Consider the following 18,071-nt stretch of genomic DNA (forward strand, 5'->3'; position numbering starts at 1 on the left):
GCCAGTGTAGGGGCAATCTTGGGAGTGACTAGAGCAGCAGGGATGCTGCTCATTGAATTTGCGGTTGTATTTGATGAAGGAGTCCAAGGTTTTCTGAGCTGTCCGCATTTGATAGAAATGTCATCTATGTTTCCTACATACAGCCTGGCTTGGTGGTGTAATGTTTTTCAGACTTGGCTTGTGAAGAAAAATGGCATATCGGGGCATTAAAGAGCTGCAGAAAGGTGATCTTTCTCTGCCCCCCACTTAGAGCTTGGCAAACAAAAGGAGATGACTAAACGCTGTCTGAAGAAGAGAGCTGGATGCTTGCTGCATGATGTAGCAGATATGAAAATTTCACATCGTTCAAAAAAAAAAAAAAAAAGACTGAATGCATTGAAGAAAAATCCTTTGGAAGCTGTTAAATACGAAGACCCCAGCTGTGGGTCAGGAAGTGCCTGACCACAGGATCACTAGGTCATGGGGGATTCTTCTGGGGCAGCATCGGGGTCCGCTTGTGGAGCCGACAGACTGTCTTACGGTTTGTCTGTTCAGCACTCTTGGAGGCAGGATGCTGATCTGACTCAGTACTGCTATTTCTCTGATCTCTTCTAGAGAAAACGAGGGGTTTTCCTCTCTTTTATTGCGAGTCCCAACTAGAACGCACATAATTACGGTTTTATTTACTTTCCAGACTGCTGCGGCAGGCTCAGGCCTATGCATCAGGGCCCAAAGTGTAGCAACAACAGCCTCAGGAGGGGAACAAACCCACTGTTCAGGAGTCCGTTTTACCCACTGCTCCCCCACGCTAAAGGAGGCCGGCGAAGCCCCTGCCTACCTGACTCCCCTGCGGCACCCGCACCACCCCACTGGCCGTGAGGCGGCCGGCGGCCGTTCCTCTAGGAAAGGCGGCGCCTGCCCCGAGGCCCACCGCGGCTCCGTTTCCCCCGCCGCAGCGGGCGGGCGGCGCGGCCTTCCCGCCCCGGAGCGGGGCCTGCCGGGCCGGGGCAGAGGCCGATCCCACCGAGGCCTCGGGGGAGGGCGGGCCCGCGGCGCCGCCTCCTCTCAGGAAACGGGGGCGAGAGCGGGCGCCGGAGGGGGGGACGACACACGACGGGGCGCAGGGACCCGGGGCAGCGCCCTCCCCCGCCGCCTCCCCCTCCAGGCAGCGCTGTGAGATGCCAGAGCCCTCCTCCGCGCCCGGCTCTGCCGAGGGAGCCCGCCCCGCCGGCGGCTCCTCCTCCTCCCCCGCCGCCGCTCTGCCAGCAGCCAGTCGGGCCTGAGACCCGCGCCCGGCTGCGGGGCCTGCCCTGAGCGCCGGCGGAGGGCGGGCAGGGGAGAGAGGAGGAAAAACCAGCAAGGAAAAGCCCCGGAGACCGAGCCCGCCGCGTCACATGAGCTGACAGGATCCGTACCCGCTCCCCTCCGCGCAACAAAGAATCGGGAGCCCCTCTGCCCGCCGCGGGACGGGGCAGGGCGGGACGGGACGGGGCTGCCATGGGACCCTGAGGGACGGCCCCCACAGGTAAGCGGCGGCCGTTACGGCGGTTGCCCGCCCGCCTCACCTTGCGCGCGAGGGCGCCCCCCCACCTCGCGGGAGGGGCGGGGGGGGTGTCTCACCCTGACGGGGGCGACCCGCCTCGGCGGTGCGCGGCGGCGTGGGGGGAGACTGGCAGCCCCCGTCCTCTGCGCCCCCCGTTTGTTCTGAGGTGAGTTTTTTAATCTCTTGGGTTTTGTGTCCGCCGCCGGCGCGTGTGGCGTTTACTGCGGGTTTTATTTGTTTTTAAGCGGGCCGTAACCCGAGCTCTCCCCGCGCCCCCCGGGGACGGGGCGCTGCGGGAGGGAGACCCGCCGCCCTCGCCTCTCGCGTTCCTCAGCCGCCTTCCCCGCGTGTGAAGGACAGGCGCCTCCACGCCGGCGCGCGGGGGGCTCCCGCAGCCGGGCCTGGCGGCGGCGGGGGCAGCGGGGCAGTCTCTGGGGCTGCTGAGAGCAGGGGGAAGCGCTGATGCTTCCCGCAGGCTGCCGCTCATCCTCTCGCGTGGGCTTCTGTCCGGCTGTCTGCGTGCAGCCGTCGTTAATCTCCAATTCCTTCATACTATTTTCTTTTTATGGCGAACAAACAGTTAATGCCGTGCGGTTTTGTGCATTGCCTCTCCCCTCCTTCCCCTCCCTTCGCCCATCTTCCACCCCACTTATGGACCAACGTGTGACCTTCCTGGCTGTTAAGAAGAATATTAAGGTGATCTTTATTTTTGTTAAAGTGCCATCCCGCTTATGAGCTGCCTTTCCCAAGCCAGATTACTGCTGGCGGTGGTAGGCAGCCCCTCGCCCACCCGGGAACTTGCCCACCGGGACTGTGACGGGAAGTTGTTGACAGCGGCGGGGGCACGCACATGTGCCACACACTCCTCAAACAAGTGGCCTCGCAGCCACCGAGGTTTATGGCTGGAAACTCATGGTGGGAGCCCAGGCAGCGGCGTGGCAAGACCTGCTGACGGGTGTAAAATACCCCGGCAAGGCTGGTGTCTGAAGCCTCTTCCTGTTTGGGAAGCACTCTCCCCTGGTTTTGCTGTGTGTGGGTGCTGAGAGTGTCATGCTGGGAGGGGTGTTGGGGGTGTAGAGGTCAGGAGAAGTTTGTGGGTAGGAGAAGGGGGTCCTGGGGAGATGGGCTGGGGGTGCAGGAGGGGCTTGAAGGGAGCTAGGGTGGCACGGGGGCAGGCTGGAGGTTGGGGAAGAGTGGGCAAGGGGAGAGCACGAGTGATGGGAACAGGGGCTGTGGGCAGCCTGGGCAGGGGGCTCAGCCCTGTGAGTGCTCTCCCCTCTTTGTGTGTATGGCGCGGTACAATGCTGCTGAAGGGAACGGTTTTATGTGAGGGGCTTTTTTTTTTTTTTTTCTCCTTTCTTTTTTTTTTTTTTTTTTGACTCACTACCCTCTCTGCTGTGATATGAAAATAATTTGCTCCTGAGCACAGCTAACATCTTCCTTCATATGCCAAGTGGCCACCTGGCTTGAGTCTTAATGCAGGCGCCTGTTAACCCTGGCTCTGTCCAACTGGGAGTGTCCCAGGGAAGGAGTCTTCCCTTGCGTGGTTAGTTTGGCTTGCGGGGACGGAGAAGAAACCACAGTTCCCTTTCAGAGGAAGGTGCTAGGCCAGCCTTGATAATTGTGTTACATCTCTTTAAGTCAAAATTAAACATAAGTAAAGCTACAAGGTGAGGAGAAACAAGCCATCCGGTGCCTGTGAGGGCAGAAACAGCCCCGGCGAAGCCATTTGTGTTCAGGTGGTAGGGCAGGACTGTGATTCAAACAGCAGGAAACCGATTGCACACCAGGGAAGGCCGAGGGTGTGTAGCACCTTCCAGTGCAGCTAGTGTGTCCCAAAATGTTTCATATCTCCTCTTGCTGCAGGCTTTGGAAAGAAAGGGGGTGCGTGAGTGAGGAGGTTGGGCAGATACTACTGTCAGCCTCAACTGTTCAAAGACTACGACTTAGCCTGCTCATGCCGCCCACCCCAGCATTTTTAAAGAGTGGCATTGGGGTCCTTGTTGGCATCCTTCAAGGTGAACCAGATTTACAAGTTCATGCATATCTTCATGCAGGCTTGGACCTGGATTTGATTTTTAATGAAATCCACGAATCTTATGTAGTGTAACTTCAGTTAAAGCAGCAAATGCTCCAAAATATGGGGCAAAACCGTGAAAGCAGGCAATACTGATTTTAATTGCTCACTTTTCCCCAACCCCTTCTTTTTCTAAGATTTCTGTCCTGACTGCCCTCCCTTTGCGGGGTGTTTCTTGGTCGTGGTGAGGAATAGAAGAGAACTTGTCAATAGCCAGCTCAAATTCTGTTGATTAGTGCTGAAAATATGACTGATTTTTAATGTAACCGGCTGTGTCATGAGGGCCTGGACTGGGACCCTGACAGTTTGTTTCATGTGGGTCATTAGCTGCAATGGAAGACTAATGACTGTGGCTGACAACTTGTGTTTTCACAAAATAGGAGAAAAGATTGGCTTTTCCCCTAGAGCGGATGGGAGGTTTGAAGTGAAAATTAGTTCGTCTGTCCCTTCCCTTCAAAAAAATGTACAGCACATTTTTGAAACTGAGTCATCAGGTTCAATTTATTTCAAGTATTTTTAAGCTATTGTGAATTTGATGCACTTTGGCCACATGCTCACTGGAAATTGTAAGACAGTCTTGCTCAGATTTGCCCTGGCTGGGCTCGAAAAGGTGATGAGGGAGTTTCCTTGCTGCGGCCCTTTTAGATCCAAGCAAAGCACAAGTGTCTTAAGGGCGGGACAACCGCCACACAATACCCTCTCTGCAGAGGTGGTATAGGAGCAACATAAGCTATTCAACCCCATCTTTCTGGGCAGCCTTTGCTGACAGGGGTGAGCTGGCAGCAGGTGAGGTCGGAAGCAGGAAGGGGTGGAATATTTTGATGCCCTGTGCTCTGGACAAACTGGCGAGGCTCTTGTCCATCAGCCAAGCTCATGCTGAGGGTCCTGCTGCCTCCCCCTGACAGACCAGTGTTACCTTTTGACTCTCTCTGAGCTGTGCTTCTTGAGAGGTGTAGCACAGGGTCTGATACATGGTGTGTGTGGGGCAAATCCCCCCCCCCCCCAAGTCACTTTGTCATGGAAGTCATAACAGGGATGCACAGCTTCAGGAATGATTATTAGTGTCTGATGACCTGGCCAGGATTGTGTAATGACACTGAGTAAGAGATAAAAGGTTTTATATCCCATAAACTTGGTTCTTGCTTCAGGGTGAACCACAAGGCTTTTCAAAACGTGTGAGTTTGACGGCTCTCTGGTAACTGCAAATAGGTGTAAACGTTAATCACTTGAAACAAGTCCTTAAAAATAAGAACAGACACAGATGCAGGCTATAGGCAGGAAACTGAAAGAAGAGCTAATTGCTATTTTTTTGGTGTATTTTTTAAATCACATTTAATCCTGCATATATGATTCTGCAAGTGACCCAGCAGCTCCAGCAGTTTATTCATTTATTTAAAACAGCTTTGTAGTTCACCTTGAAAACCACTTCCTGCCATATGGTTATATTATTTCCCTATGCCATGTTTTTTGCTAATTATCAAGCCCATTTGCTTTAAAATAGGTGTTTTTAATTTCACAGCCTTGTCTGCCTCTCCTGCTTGATCCTGCCCTGGAGTCAAGAGGCTGTGTCTGTTCATTCTCCATGGCAACAGGCTGTGATTTACTTATTTCAATTTAATTAAAAAGCAGCTATCAAATTCTAGGCATCTTATATGTTCCTTATATTAGAAAAATATCAGTGGATCAGTCTCCACAACAGATCTACCAACCTCAAAAATAAAATTCTCAGCCTGAGCCACTGGTTTCTTTCCCAGTCTATCCCCTTTGGAAGAGCTTAGGAGAGGGAGGAGTGCTGTGGCCTGTCCTCAGGTGGAGCGGATGGTGGCTGCTGGACTGGGTTCATGGTAGGAGTCGAGTTCTGGACTCCCGTAGCATTGCTGGTAACATCGGGGTGCCGGTTTAAACTGCAGGACTACCTGTTCAAGCTCATTAGGTCGCCTCTCTCCTCCTCCTGTTGTTGTGCAGCTGTTGGGAGGTTTTGGGGCTTGATGGTTTGGCATGAACAGCCCTAGACCTTTCCTAGAAAGGGGAGCATGGGTTGCGTGCTCTGTGCATGGACTCCCGCTTGCTGGGGCAGGCGCTTTCCACAGCAGCTGCATCTGCTGAGCCGTTTTCGGGGTTAGTGCGAGGTTGTGATGCTGTTGCAGGCTTGGGTGGAAAGGGCACAAGTATCGGTGGGCACAAACACCTGTACTTGCTGCAGTGAAAATGCAGAAAATGGCAGTTCTGCTAGAAATGTTACTGTGTTTATCAGCTCTCCCCATGTGAGAGATTTTACAAGTCCAAATCCTTTGTGTTGTGTTTGGTTTTTTGGTCCATCTTGAAGCTTATCTGTTTTTTGATGCGTGCATGATACGGCTTTTGGTTTTAAGCTAGTCACAGCACAGAAGCCCACAACGCCATGTTGGTTTAAGCGCGCCTGTTATTTGTATGCAGGCTAGAAATGAAGGCCTTAATCCTAAATTAGTTTTCCAAGCACTGTGGTTGTACAAATACTAGTTTGTGTTAGTCAAGGGTAAGGAAACGTACGGGCAATGACAGGTGGTTGTTGGCTAAAGAGGGGACAGTTTTCAGGAAAGGATCTTGGGGATGGGTGGAGGAGCATGGTGAATTTACTAACCTACAGGTGTTAGGTTTAGTAGTAAATGGATGGAGTGGAACCAGTGTAATTAAGGGGTGCCAAAATTAACACTCCTTTTTGTCTTCAATACCAACACCCAAATTCTAAATAGGATTATTTTCCCTTGAAGGGACTGTTCAGGTGACTCAGCCTTCGGACTGCCTGCATGCTGGTGGTGTTTTCTTCCTGGGAGAAGCTGAGCCTGCTGAGTTGTGTAACTAGACTCAGGTGCTATTTCTGAGCTCTACTTCTGTGTGGAAGAAGTAAAGTTGGCTGTGCATTTTTATTAAGCCTTAAGGAGCAGTTATCATCAGAAGAGTGCCTGTACAAAACTGCACTTCTTTTTTTTTTCCCTTTAGTGTTGTTACTCCTGGTGCTTTTTCAAAGTCATTGCTGGCGATTTTAACAACAGACATAGGTTCTTGCTCCTCCTAGCCAAGCCAAAGCCAGTGAGGCTGTGGCAGAAAACATTGGACTCTCTCCTGGCTTGCTTATCTTCATCAGTTAAAATTATGTACAGAGTTTCTAGCTGCAGATTCCTGGTGATCATGCACCAACTGGAAAGACCCAGTCCTCTTTGAGTCCGTGAGGTTAGCAGTTAAGCATGTGTTAACTAGTAAAGCGAGGATGTTTGGTTTATGGGATGCTGAGCGGTAAATCTGAAATCTCATGATGCTGTTCCTAATAAAAATAGAATAAAACCAAGCAAAACCTCAAAGCAAGCTTTTGTTTGTTACTGTATTTAAGCAAATACATTCAAGGAATTTATATCCAACTGGTAACATCCTTAATTCTTTATTACTGGTTTTACTAGAGTACAGGCATGATCTGTATTCTTTAAGAGTTCATCTGTTCCTCTTGCTTATCCAGCTTTGAAGTAGACCTCGCTGATAATAATTTCTGTATAGCCTGTAACCTCATCTATAAAATGAAGGGAATACTTCATACAGGCAGCTGTGAAGTTACATTTATTGTCTGTAAATTGCTTTTAGTAATTGAGCAGAGGAGGTGGAGAGGAATAAAGACAGTGGAGTAATACGGGCTTGGGTTTTTGTGTTTTGGTTTTTTTTTTTTTCCCATCAAAAAGAATTGCATTATTTTTGTTCATCTGATGATGTAGAAGTTGATGGGGAAAGAAAAATGCTTTATCAAGAGCACCCTGAAACTAATTGTTGTTTGTAATGAAAACAGACATTTCTGAGCATAGTGACGAAGGCAGCCATCTTGTTTGATAATAACAGAGTCCAATTCAGAAATAGGCATAATTATTACTGGAAATGCTGAAGTACCTCTCATATTTCTCTCTGGTTTGGGTCTGCTCAGTTTTAGTGTCAGTCTTTACCTACATGGCTGCCTTCATCATCCAGTTCAGAAATGCTATTGGTAGGTAGAGCCTAATAATAGGTAAAACTCCCTGGTTTAATATTATTAGCAAACACCTCTATGGCAGGCTTTTCAGCTAGGCCCTTTCTTTTGTGCTGACCAGTATACTTGTTGGGTGAAACCTCAGTTTCATGTGGGTAAGGATGGATTTTCTTGCTGTGGCTGGACCAATCTAACCACTTGCTCCTTCTAAGAGGGCTGGTCATGCCTTGTTCGTGGCTCTGTGCTGTATTCCTTGCCTTGTGCCCACTCTGGTGCTAAATGGATTCAGCTTGTTCAGCTTTCAGAAAGCTGACTTGCCCAAAAATATAAAAGAGTGAATAGTTTTCTCCTGGGACAGAGAGCTGAACCTGCTCACCAGGTTCAGGCTAGTATCAGAGCTGCAGCGCAGGAGGGGCGAGATTTGTTTTGCCAGCAGTGAAAGGTTGGGAATGAAAGAAAGGTGGAAGTGGCCCCCCCCTTTTTTGGCAGCAGTGAACTGTTAGCCTGGTTCATCTGTAATGTGAAACCTTGCCCTCAGCCTTCATTTTCAGGTCCCTCCCTTCCCCTCTGCTCCTCTCATTCTTTTCCTGGGATATACTTGTGTGCGTCCAGATGCTGACTCCATTCCCAAGCAGTGTTTTCAAAAGGGGGGAAAAAAGGGAACAGGTTGAGTTTCACTGCCTCTGCAGTAAGAGGCATACTGTCATTCCCAAGAGCCCATTGCTAACAGCCCACTGCTATGAGCCTAAGAATTATTATTATTATTATTAGGCTCATATATTATTATTAAAGGGCTCAAAAAATAGTAGCCATAACCCTCCCCTTATGAGAGGGCAAAAGGAAGCTGCCTGAGGAGATAGCTGTAGGCTGAGTTCATGAAAGAGCTTCCCCAAACATGGTGATGGCAGCCATTTGGACTGAGGCCTCGGAGTTGGTGGGATCAGGTGGTCCCTGAGGCCTGGGATAAATGGCAAGGGCAGGGAAACATCTGGAGAAGTTTCTGCACGCCCGTGGTGAGCCAGGCCTGAAGTTGGGTACCATGGCACCAGGAGGAAGTCTCTGAACTGTGACTTGCAGTTGCTTCAGGTCCTACTGCCTAGCTAATTTTCAGGCACCAGCAGAAATTGGGAAGGCCTTGTGGGACACTGCTGTGGTATTGCAGAATGGTGCCATCTTGCTCTGGGGATGTGATGAAGCCAGGGGTGTGCCGAAGCTCAGACTCCGTGGGAACTGGCCAAGGCGAACTTTGCTTCTGCTGACCAGTGTGAACAGTGTTTCTGCCTTGGCTTTGCTGTTGATATATCGGTGTGTCTGTATTAGCCCTTGCTGACTGCAGGGAAGGAGGGATGTGTCACCTAACGAGATGCATGCCCCAGCGTCTACTTAGCAGGGGCGCGGTGCAGGTCAGAGTGTGCTTTTGAGAGACTAGATGGAGGCGTCTGCTGGCCTGCAGGGATTGCTTTATGGCTAAAGGAGCAGATACTGTGTCTGTCTGGTGAATTTTATACAGCATGAAGGTGAAGATGATGTCAGTGAAGAGTAGTGTGCCAGAGGCAGCAGGATGCAGTGAGCCTATGCATGTGTGGACTGACCGAGCCGCCATACCTGGTGGGAGGGGCAGGTTGCAATCGGTGTGGTGCACAAATTAGAAATGTTTGTGCAGCCATTTTCAAATGAGGAAAGTAGAGAGGGACAAGCAAATTTGCTCCAACTTGAGAGTTGTTAGAGATTTGTTTCATGCTGTACTGCAGTTGGTTGGGGTTTTTTTTGAGCATTTAAGCCTAAATTCTTCTCGCTGGTATGTGAAGATATTATGGCAAGAGAAAGACTGTTGTAGGGTTGTGTTGCTTTGCACGGTAAGATTATACACTGGGTGGCTGTTACAGTGGATTTGTGTTCCAAGGATGAAGTGAATAAAGGAAAGAACCAGTGTATTGATATTAAATAATGGTGCCACTGGATATGCTGAGCACAAAGTGTCTTTGTTTTCAAGGATATGTTTTTTTTTTTAAATCTGACACACTTATAAGCCAGCTGCGATATTTTTTTTTTTTTTTAAAAAGACACATTTATAAGAGAGTGGGCAATATAGAAAATGCTGTAAGTAATCTCATTGAGAAGTACGTTTTTCTTCCATCCCCTTGCACACGTGTGCAGCCTCTGGGGAAGATGTTAGTGAAGGAGCTGGATAATCGGGGTCTTCTCCGGAGCTGCCATTGTTCTGATTGATGTAGTGGGTATTAGCTGGGGGATGTGTACAGATGCAGAGGCTGTCTGGGGTTTCATCTCTGCAGTCTCCCTTTTTTTTTTTTTTTCCCTACTCCTTCTGGATAGAGATATGTATCCTGGCACTTTTGTCTTCCACCTACATCTCTTTCTCATCTCCTGTAAATACTTGCTGATATTTTTGTTGGTCTTCTGGCAAATCTTCAGTTGTGCTTGTAATGGGTGACTCTCCTCCTGCGCTGCTTAACCTGGCTTATGATGATGGGTGTTCCCGCAAGCTAGTCTTTTCCTGGATCTCTTAGCTGAATTTTCATGCAGTCTGCCCAGTCTGGGGCCTTCTCTGCTGTTGTGTTGGTCGCTCTAGCGAAGATTCAGGTATCGTAGCTGACTCCAGCAATGCTCCAGCTGCTCTGTGAAGTGCGAAGGAATGCAGTGAAAGAAGCAGCCATTCCAGGGCCCTGTTTGTCCTCAGACTGGAAATGCCGAGGGCACGTTAGAGTTCCCGTGCAGGAGTGCAATAATTAAATAGTGCTGGGGGGAGAGGGGGGAGGAGAGCATGTGATGGTCACTTCAGATAGATTAACAAAGAGGGGCTATTACGGTGCCAGCAGAAGACATCCTTCTGTGGAAGTTCCTAGCCAGGAAATATTTAAAAAAGCTGTCCCAGAGAGTAAGAGGAAAGCCTGATAGATCTGTGCTATAATTAATTGCCCAGATACCACTGGAGGAGCAGTTTGGAGAAGGGAACTCATACGTGAGCTGGGTGCGGTGTAGAGAGGGAAACGGGAATTTCCTGACTTTTGTTTGCAAAGCTTAAGCGTAGAAGGAATTTTAGACATAATAGGTGGAAAGAAGGACTAAAATTAATAGGTAGTTCCTTTTTTTTTTTTTGCACCGCATGCTCCTGGCTAGTGTTAGTTGAACATCAATTGAAGCAGTACAGAGCATGCTTGGGAACTGGAGACATTAAGCGGAAAGAGAGAGCGAATCTGATTAGCTCTGCTTTTCATGCATTAAGCAGAAAGACGGGCTGAAATGTGATTGCAAACAGATAATAGCAGCAGGCTCCTGAGGCACCACCACGACCCAGCATATGGGGTGATGGATCTAACCATGCCATAGGACCATTTCTTGTAATAGAAGCCGCTTGTTTTTATGTTGCGGTTTCTGTTGTACTTTCTAATTATCCTGTTCATCGCTGTCTGCCATTTTGAGCCTGGCCATGCGGGATGGCTCAGCCCCCTGGAATGTGTGCCCTGCTGAGCACTTCTGCCCTGAATAGTAACTGTAGCTCTGGTAGCCAAACGGTGGGAGGGAAGAGGTGCCAAGGCTCGAGAGTCCTAGCTATTTTCCCCCTTATTTCCAAGAATAATGGAAGTAACAGCTGCTGCTTTTGCCATGCTGTGAAAGATGAGTGCTGGTGTTGCGTGTAAAGCTCTTAACTTCCCTCTGAAAGCGCAAGTATTGGGGTTTGCTGGGAGAAGGTTCCTAGTGACCTGAAAAAAGGGGCATCTATCAGGACTACTTATAAATAATAAATAAAAGCTGACTTTGCTACACCAGCCATTTTCTCAGCACAGCAGCAGAGATCCTGGAGCCACTTCCAGTCTGTGGCCTCTCCTCCACACGGAGCAAACACAGCAGAGAAAACAGGCTGGCAGAGGCTCGGCCAGTGCAGGCTGGAATTGGCACTGCCGATAGAGCATCCAACATCCCTGCGTGCTGCTGGGGGAGTTTTCTGTGTCAATGTGGTGACTCCTTCCCTGAAACAAGCTGCTCTTTTTTCTCTCCACCCAATGTTTTCATTGATGGAAAGCCTAAATAACCATTTCCAGAACTGGTGTGGATTGGGGGAATGCAAAGGCAGTGGGAAGAGCAGAGCTCTCCTTAAAGTGTCTGAACAAAGCAGAGTAGTAAGAAGCTCACGCATGTGTGTGTATATAGATGTATTTTAAGGCCAGAAGGGGCGGGTCAGACTAGTGTTTCTGTGACCTTTTCTCAACTGTGTCTTGCCTTTCCTGCCTGCTGCCTCTCCTTGCCTGTCAGGGGACTTCCACTTCCTTCCCGCTGACCTGCAGGGCTGCAGGCAGCCTCCCTGCCCTTGTGGCAGCTTACAGCTCTGGCTCCGAGCCCAAGCTAATAATCCCGACAGATTTTACTGGCTTGTGCTCTGCTCCGTGCCTTGCTGTAGGGGAGATGGTGTGCGAGGTTGTGGTTTGCATGACTTTCAGCATCACGCTGGCCCTGGGATTCCACCCGGCAGCATCTGTGTGAAACCCAAACCTTGTAATAAGCACCGGCTGAGCCTCTCTGGTAGAGCCTGGCTTTGCTCAGCGAGGCCTTTTGCTTCCCTACCTGCAGGTGACTGGCTAGCACAGATGTCGTCCAAACACACCTTCTAATTGTCTCTGGCTGTCCGGATTATTGCCAGCAGTATGGGGTTTGGGTGGAAGTAGGAGGTGTTGATAGCCAGGAAAGAAAAAATTCATCAGGTACCAGAGAGGGTAATGAAGATCTCCTCTCACCACTCTCCCCACGCATCAAAGCACACTTAAAAAAAATAGAGCGTTCATCTTTGACCCCCATTAATGGCTGGCTTGGTCTGTGTAAGAGTTTTATGAGTCTGCTGCTGCTCCCACAGAGTTTAATTATTTAGAGCGTGAGGTGGAGGTTTGTGCTTTCACTGCTGATGGTCCAGGGTTCAGGCCCTCCTGACCGGCTGGGGGGGTTGGTTACAAAGGCAGTCTGGCTGGGTATGCAACCGCTTGCTCTGAGGAGGCTAAGGGAGGTGCGAGCTGCAGCTGTGCAGTCCTTGTCAGGGCTATGAGCGTATCCTTCTCTCATTGTGTGAGCTCCACGTGACTGTGTCATGTCGAATTCAAGGTCTGTGTCCTTATCTCTTGGGTACTTAATGGTCTGGACCTGAGATGCCTTAAATGACTACCTGAAGCTGCCAGGCGGGCACGCTTGTGGCAAATCCTTCTTGTTGCTGAGCCTAGAGCCCCCTGGTTAGCAGTAGAGGCTTTAAGGGCTGGTGTAAGACTCTGGCAGCGATACCTGATTTATCAGACCTGGGCTACGCGCCCTTTCTGTTCCCCGTGGTGGCATGCCCTCGCCTGCCTTCTTTCTGCTAACAGCTCCCTCCTATTTCCCCCAGCTCCTGCTCTGCACTGTAGCAACCACTTTTCCTACTGTAAGATCCCGTCTTCAGCCTGCTGCTCCCTTCCCTTTGCAGTACGTCAGCTTGTTCTTGCTTTCCCTACTTTTCCCCGTCCAGCTCTTCTCCGCTGCTAATCCTCCCAAGACTTGGGAACACAGAACAGATGTAAGGAACAACCAGGCAACTGACTGATGTGCCTGGAGACCTATGTGCAGCTCGCATTCCCAAACAGGTGGCTGGCCAGCTAGACCAGGGGTATTTCCCAGCTGTCCTGCTGACCATTCAGCCACGTTTCCACTTCTAGTGGGAAGGTGCCCAGCTCCAGGTCAGTTGACTGGGACAGGGGCTGGTCTGACCCATCAGCTGGCCTGCTGGAAGGGTCACACTGATGATGCTGGCTTTCTGGCCACCGCTGGAATGGGTCAATTCCTCTTGGGGTTGTGCTGCCTCTTTCGTTGGCGGGTCCTGAGAGCTTGTGGTGCTCATCAGTGCTGAAATGAAACAGCAGCAACTGTTCAGTGCAAGACTGTAAGTGGAGGCTTGTTTCAGAGCAAAAGTGGTTGATATTGGTGGATCTGGGTTTGGCTGATAGCAAAATGAATTTATGGGCAGACTGAGAAGCCTTGTTTAATGTGGAAGGTTCACACTATATTTCTTGTACCATGCCCGTCGATAATGAAAATGCCTATCACAGCAGACACCAAGCTAGCCGGTCGCCTGGTGTGTTGCTGCTTCTGAAGGCTGAACTCGTTGTGCATGCTGGGGCTCACTTCTGTACTCTGCCTGCTGCCATTTCTTAACCCCTGAGCTTAGGGACCACTTGAACCTTCACCTTCTCGCATCTGCTCTCCTGCCATCTCCTCGTACGTGCCTGATCTCCTGTTTTCTGCTGTAGCAAGGGCCTGTGCAGGCTCTTGGTTGCATACCAATGGGCTCTGTATGCTACCCCTATTTACCCTGGTTTATCTCTTCCCACTCCTTTCCCTATTCCTATTTAATTTCCTTTGGTATGGGACTAATGTTCCAGGTTGTGTTGGGAGACTGCGTTGAGCTGAGATGGCAGAAAGAGGGTGGAGGGGAGGAAGGGGCTTATACTGGTAGATGTGAGTTTCTGCCATCAACTCAGTCTTTAATCTGTTGATTATTATGGACCTAGCTAAATCAGCTGGATCTGCTAGACAAATGCCAGGTGCTCTGTGTCCTGCCTCCATATTCTACTCTGTTTTTCTTTTTTTTTTTTTTTTTCCCCTGAAAATTAATAGGATTCTGCCCATTGATGATTAAAACATCGCCTGGAGTTTTGGAATGGATCAGATGCATCAATCAAATGTTACCACATTGCATCCAAAGAGAGGAATGCCATCCAGCTGGGGGTAGGGTCTATTTTTTTCTTTGCCCCCATCAATGTCTAGAGTTAGTGGAAACCTTTTTTTGTTTTTTAAATGCAAGAATTTGTAATAGAAAGTACTAGTTTTCAAAATTAATTACTTTATTGTGTGAAAATTTGACTGCTTTTTTTTTTTATTGGTATGGAGCAATGTTGTGCCTCTATATTCAAAATGTTATTAATAATCTTGAGGCTTTGCAGGGCTTTGGTAAAGAAAACATTTCAGTAACTACTTCAAATATTTTGGGAGGGAAATTTGGTGTTTTAAAGGAAAAGTAAATCTATTCTGATTACTAAGAAAGATGAAAATAATTTTTTCAGAAATGTCAAAGTTCAGGTCATTTGTCCCAGTTCTAGAAATTAATGTCAAATGGACTAATACCTCTGCATAAACTGTTCCCCTTGCAACAGGGGAGAGGAAGCAAATAGATCAGTAGGAAGCCACATCTCTTTTTGTGCTGCTTACAGGTACTTGGCTACTGTGGCAGCAGGTATAATGTGAGACCTGGAATGAAATAAAAGGTTGGAGAGAATGTGAATCCGGAGCCTCACACGGGCTTAAAGCACAGGTTGCAGCCCAAGTGGCAAACTGAAGTGGCTTTTTGGCTCCCTTCCAATTGCTAGTGCACGGCTACCCATTATCCTCTCACTGGTATGCCACTTGGCTGTTTCAGCAGAGCAGCTGCAGAGACAAAACACTTACCTGGCTCCCAGAAGTGGGGTGGACTTTCCAGGTCAGGCATGAGAAGATGTGTGTTAGGGTTTGTGTCCAGAAGTAATGCTGTTCCAGTGTTGCTCACTTGAAATCCAAAGCGCCTTATGCTTCATGTTGATTTCCTGTTCTTGTTAAAATTGCTTTTGCTTTAGAAACGAAGGGTCTTAAAGCTGAGGGGTTTGACAGAGTGTGCTGCAGAACGATTCTTTTCTCCTCAGTATGTAAGTTTCCTGAATGAATGATTTTGAAGTAAAGTAATATTTCCCTGCAGAGCCTGCCTCTGTTAAGTCTTTAGACTGTCACAGCAACAGTGAGACTACTAGTGCAATATTAATAATTTATGTGTGTCCCTCATTTTGGACCTTTGTCAGTCATTTCAGCCTCGGCAGGCTGGGAGAGATGAGAAAAGCACATATAAGTTTTGCTGCTGTTCTCTCTGCATATCTTCTCAGGGTAGGCAAAGGATTTCAGTCTCCAGAGAATGTCTATCTGGAACCTTTTAGCAGTGCTAAATTTACAGAAATAATACCAGAAAATAGCATAACAGTGTCTTATTTCAGTCATCTCTGCATAGGGTTGTACTGCTTTCATTGGACGTCTGCAACAAGTGTGGTTCAGATGTTCGTGAGCTTTGCCTGGTTGCAGTAGGTGAGGGAGAGGTGAACCTTTTATGGGTCCCTTCTGTGGGATGAGCCCAGCCAGGGTTTTGCTGCGTGTGTATAATCAGCCCCAAATGTTTCTGTGCTGCTGCAGCTGCACGTAGCTTTCTTCAAAACTGGGCTTTGTGTCCTCGATTCTCTCCCTCACCCTCATCTAAAGGGAGGGAGATGGTCAGGTAGTTTGTGTATTTCCTGAGTAGGTCTTGCTCGAGGTGAGGAGCAGAATACTCTCTGAGCCAAATGAAAACAGGTCTTCAGAAACAAGGCTGATGAGAGGATGTCACCAGAGAATTCAGCTGGTTTAAATGCAAAGTGTTACTGAACTCTGGAGTTAACTGTTGCAGGCTTGTGCTTGGTGTTAGCAGTCATCTGAACACCTTCCAGCTTGGCTGTCTACTAGGTACTTCTTCAAATCCTGTTGGAAGCACGGCACTGTGTTTCAGGGAGTTTTGAAGGGCCACTGGTGTAGCGTGCATGAACTAGTTGATGTGTTTCAGCGAGTCTGTGCTCTTGCAGGCAGGTACTGAACAGTTTGAGTCAGATCGGTGTACTTCAAGTGGAATTTAGCAAGCGGGTAAGTAGTTTGCAGGAAGTTGGAGAGTTAGCTCCCATCTGTTGCTTGTGGTCCAAAGTGGTTGATTCACCCCAGGCAATGGGGGACCCATGGGTTCTGTGCTGCTGGGTCACGGATGGCTGGCTGGCTGGCTGGGACTGTCTAGGAGAGGAGAATGTTTTGCAAAGAATTTAATCTGTATCTTAAGCCTGAAATAGCTTTACTGAGGAAAGACAGATTTCTAGAATAATTGTTGGGGGAAAACTAATGTTTCTTTAAAACTGGATTACATTGTTTCAAATTCTGTTTTTGAGCATCTTGGCTTGGAAAAAAGTTTGGCTCAAAAATTGCTGTGTGTGCAGAAGGATCTGCAGAAAGATTCATGGATAAGAAGAAACTTGGTCTAATTGTTTTGTGTTGCACTCATTAAAAGATCTTTTCATTTGAGACTGAATTTTTTGCCATGGTTTGTACCTTTGTAGTTCAAGCATACTCTCCTCCCGGATTCTCTGTTTTGTTAAGTCTGCCTGAGAGCTTGTATGTACAGTTTGAAGAAAACAAGATGTAACTGAGTTAAGATTTCTTGAACTTAAACTTTAATACTTAAATTGCATAGCCAAATGGCTTGGCTGCTGGTGAATGGTTATAGTTCAGAAAGAAACTGAGTTGCCTTGTTGGACTTCAGATGTCTTGGTTGCAGCAATGAGAATTTTTTTTTTCTTTTTCTTTTTTTTGGACTGATAAGGGGCTAGAGCCTTACTCCTGGCTCTGCACTTGCGTGCTTTGTCTAATACACATATGCGTTTGTAATCAAAGACTTCTTGCAAAGCAGCACTGATTTCTTCTGCAAAACAGAGAGAATTGGGAAGCTGAGTTGGAATACTCTTTCCCTTCTTTTCTTTTTTTCCAACCCCTTCTCCCTCCTCTTTACAAGAAGTTACTTTAAATAGGGACCTCAGCAGGTTGCAACCAGAATTCTATAATAAGATCTCTGTTCGCTCTCCCTACTTTTTCACATGCAAAGTTGTGGCTGTAATTATATGACAGCTGCCCTCTTGGCTGACATGCAGCAGATTGAACTGGGGATCTCCAGAGCTAAAAGTGTGAGCTGCTACTCTGTGAGCTAAAGCTCTATAGCTGGAGGCTGTAATGATATAAATCCTTCATGACTGAGTGTAGAAGGGAGCTGCAAAAAGCACTTGCTGAGTTATGGTGCGTACAGGGTACTCACTGTGTACATGGTTGCTTCCTGGGTGTACTGGAAGCTTTCTTTGAGTAGTTTGTGATAATTGTACAAATTGTTGTTGTACAATTGTACAACTCACGGGTGCTTTAAAATGACACCTCATTTTGAAGCCTTTCTACCTTAAATAAAATAACTTTACTAGCTTGTTAGTCAGGCACAGATGCTTGTTGCTGTATGTGTACGTTGTGCTGAGCATGAGGGATCCTGATGTTACTGAAGTCCTTCAGCTCTAATGCAGTATAAGTAATTGTTAGCAATACTAAGTGCAGTATGAAAAATTCTACAGCACCAGTGATGTTCAGACAAATTTGCCTTTATGCTTTGCCATTACAATAGGTTTTCATAGATGGCACCGTGGGAGCTTTGTAAAAGCAAAGGAAGGAGAAGCTGGAATTATTGGAATCTCTTCTGTTTCCTAAGGACCAGGAAAACCTGAGCAGTGCCAAAGTTTGTCAGGCTGAGGAAAAATGAAGGGAAGCAGAACCATATGGAGCTCCATGAGTAGTGTCAGCCGTGGGTAGCTTCTGCAACCAGTGTTGTG

At 48.1% G+C, this 18,071-nt stretch overlaps 1 protein-coding gene across 5 annotated transcripts in view; it reads left to right on the forward strand.

Moving 5' to 3' along the window:
* Positions 1 to 1,286: 1,286 nt before the first annotated feature.
* TCF20 (transcription factor 20) overlaps positions 1,287 to 18,071 on the forward strand; it is a 135,684-nt gene continuing 118,899 nt past the window's right edge. For 3 of the 5 annotated variants that reach the window (XM_076336691.1, XM_076336710.1, XM_076336718.1), the window contains exons 1-2: positions 1,437 to 1,504; positions 14,233 to 14,343. The gene's annotated coding sequence lies outside the window, so the exon portion shown is untranslated. Of the gene's footprint in view, positions 1,505 to 14,232; positions 14,344 to 18,071 lie in introns of all 5 variants that reach the window. The other 2 variants (XM_076336727.1, XM_076336736.1) reach the window with 1 other exon arrangement.

The sequence above is a fragment of the Aptenodytes patagonicus genome, chromosome 1 (assembly GCF_965638725.1).
Source record: "Aptenodytes patagonicus chromosome 1, bAptPat1.pri.cur, whole genome shotgun sequence".
In the NCBI taxonomy this organism is placed as follows: Eukaryota; Metazoa; Chordata; class Aves; order Sphenisciformes; family Spheniscidae; genus Aptenodytes; species Aptenodytes patagonicus.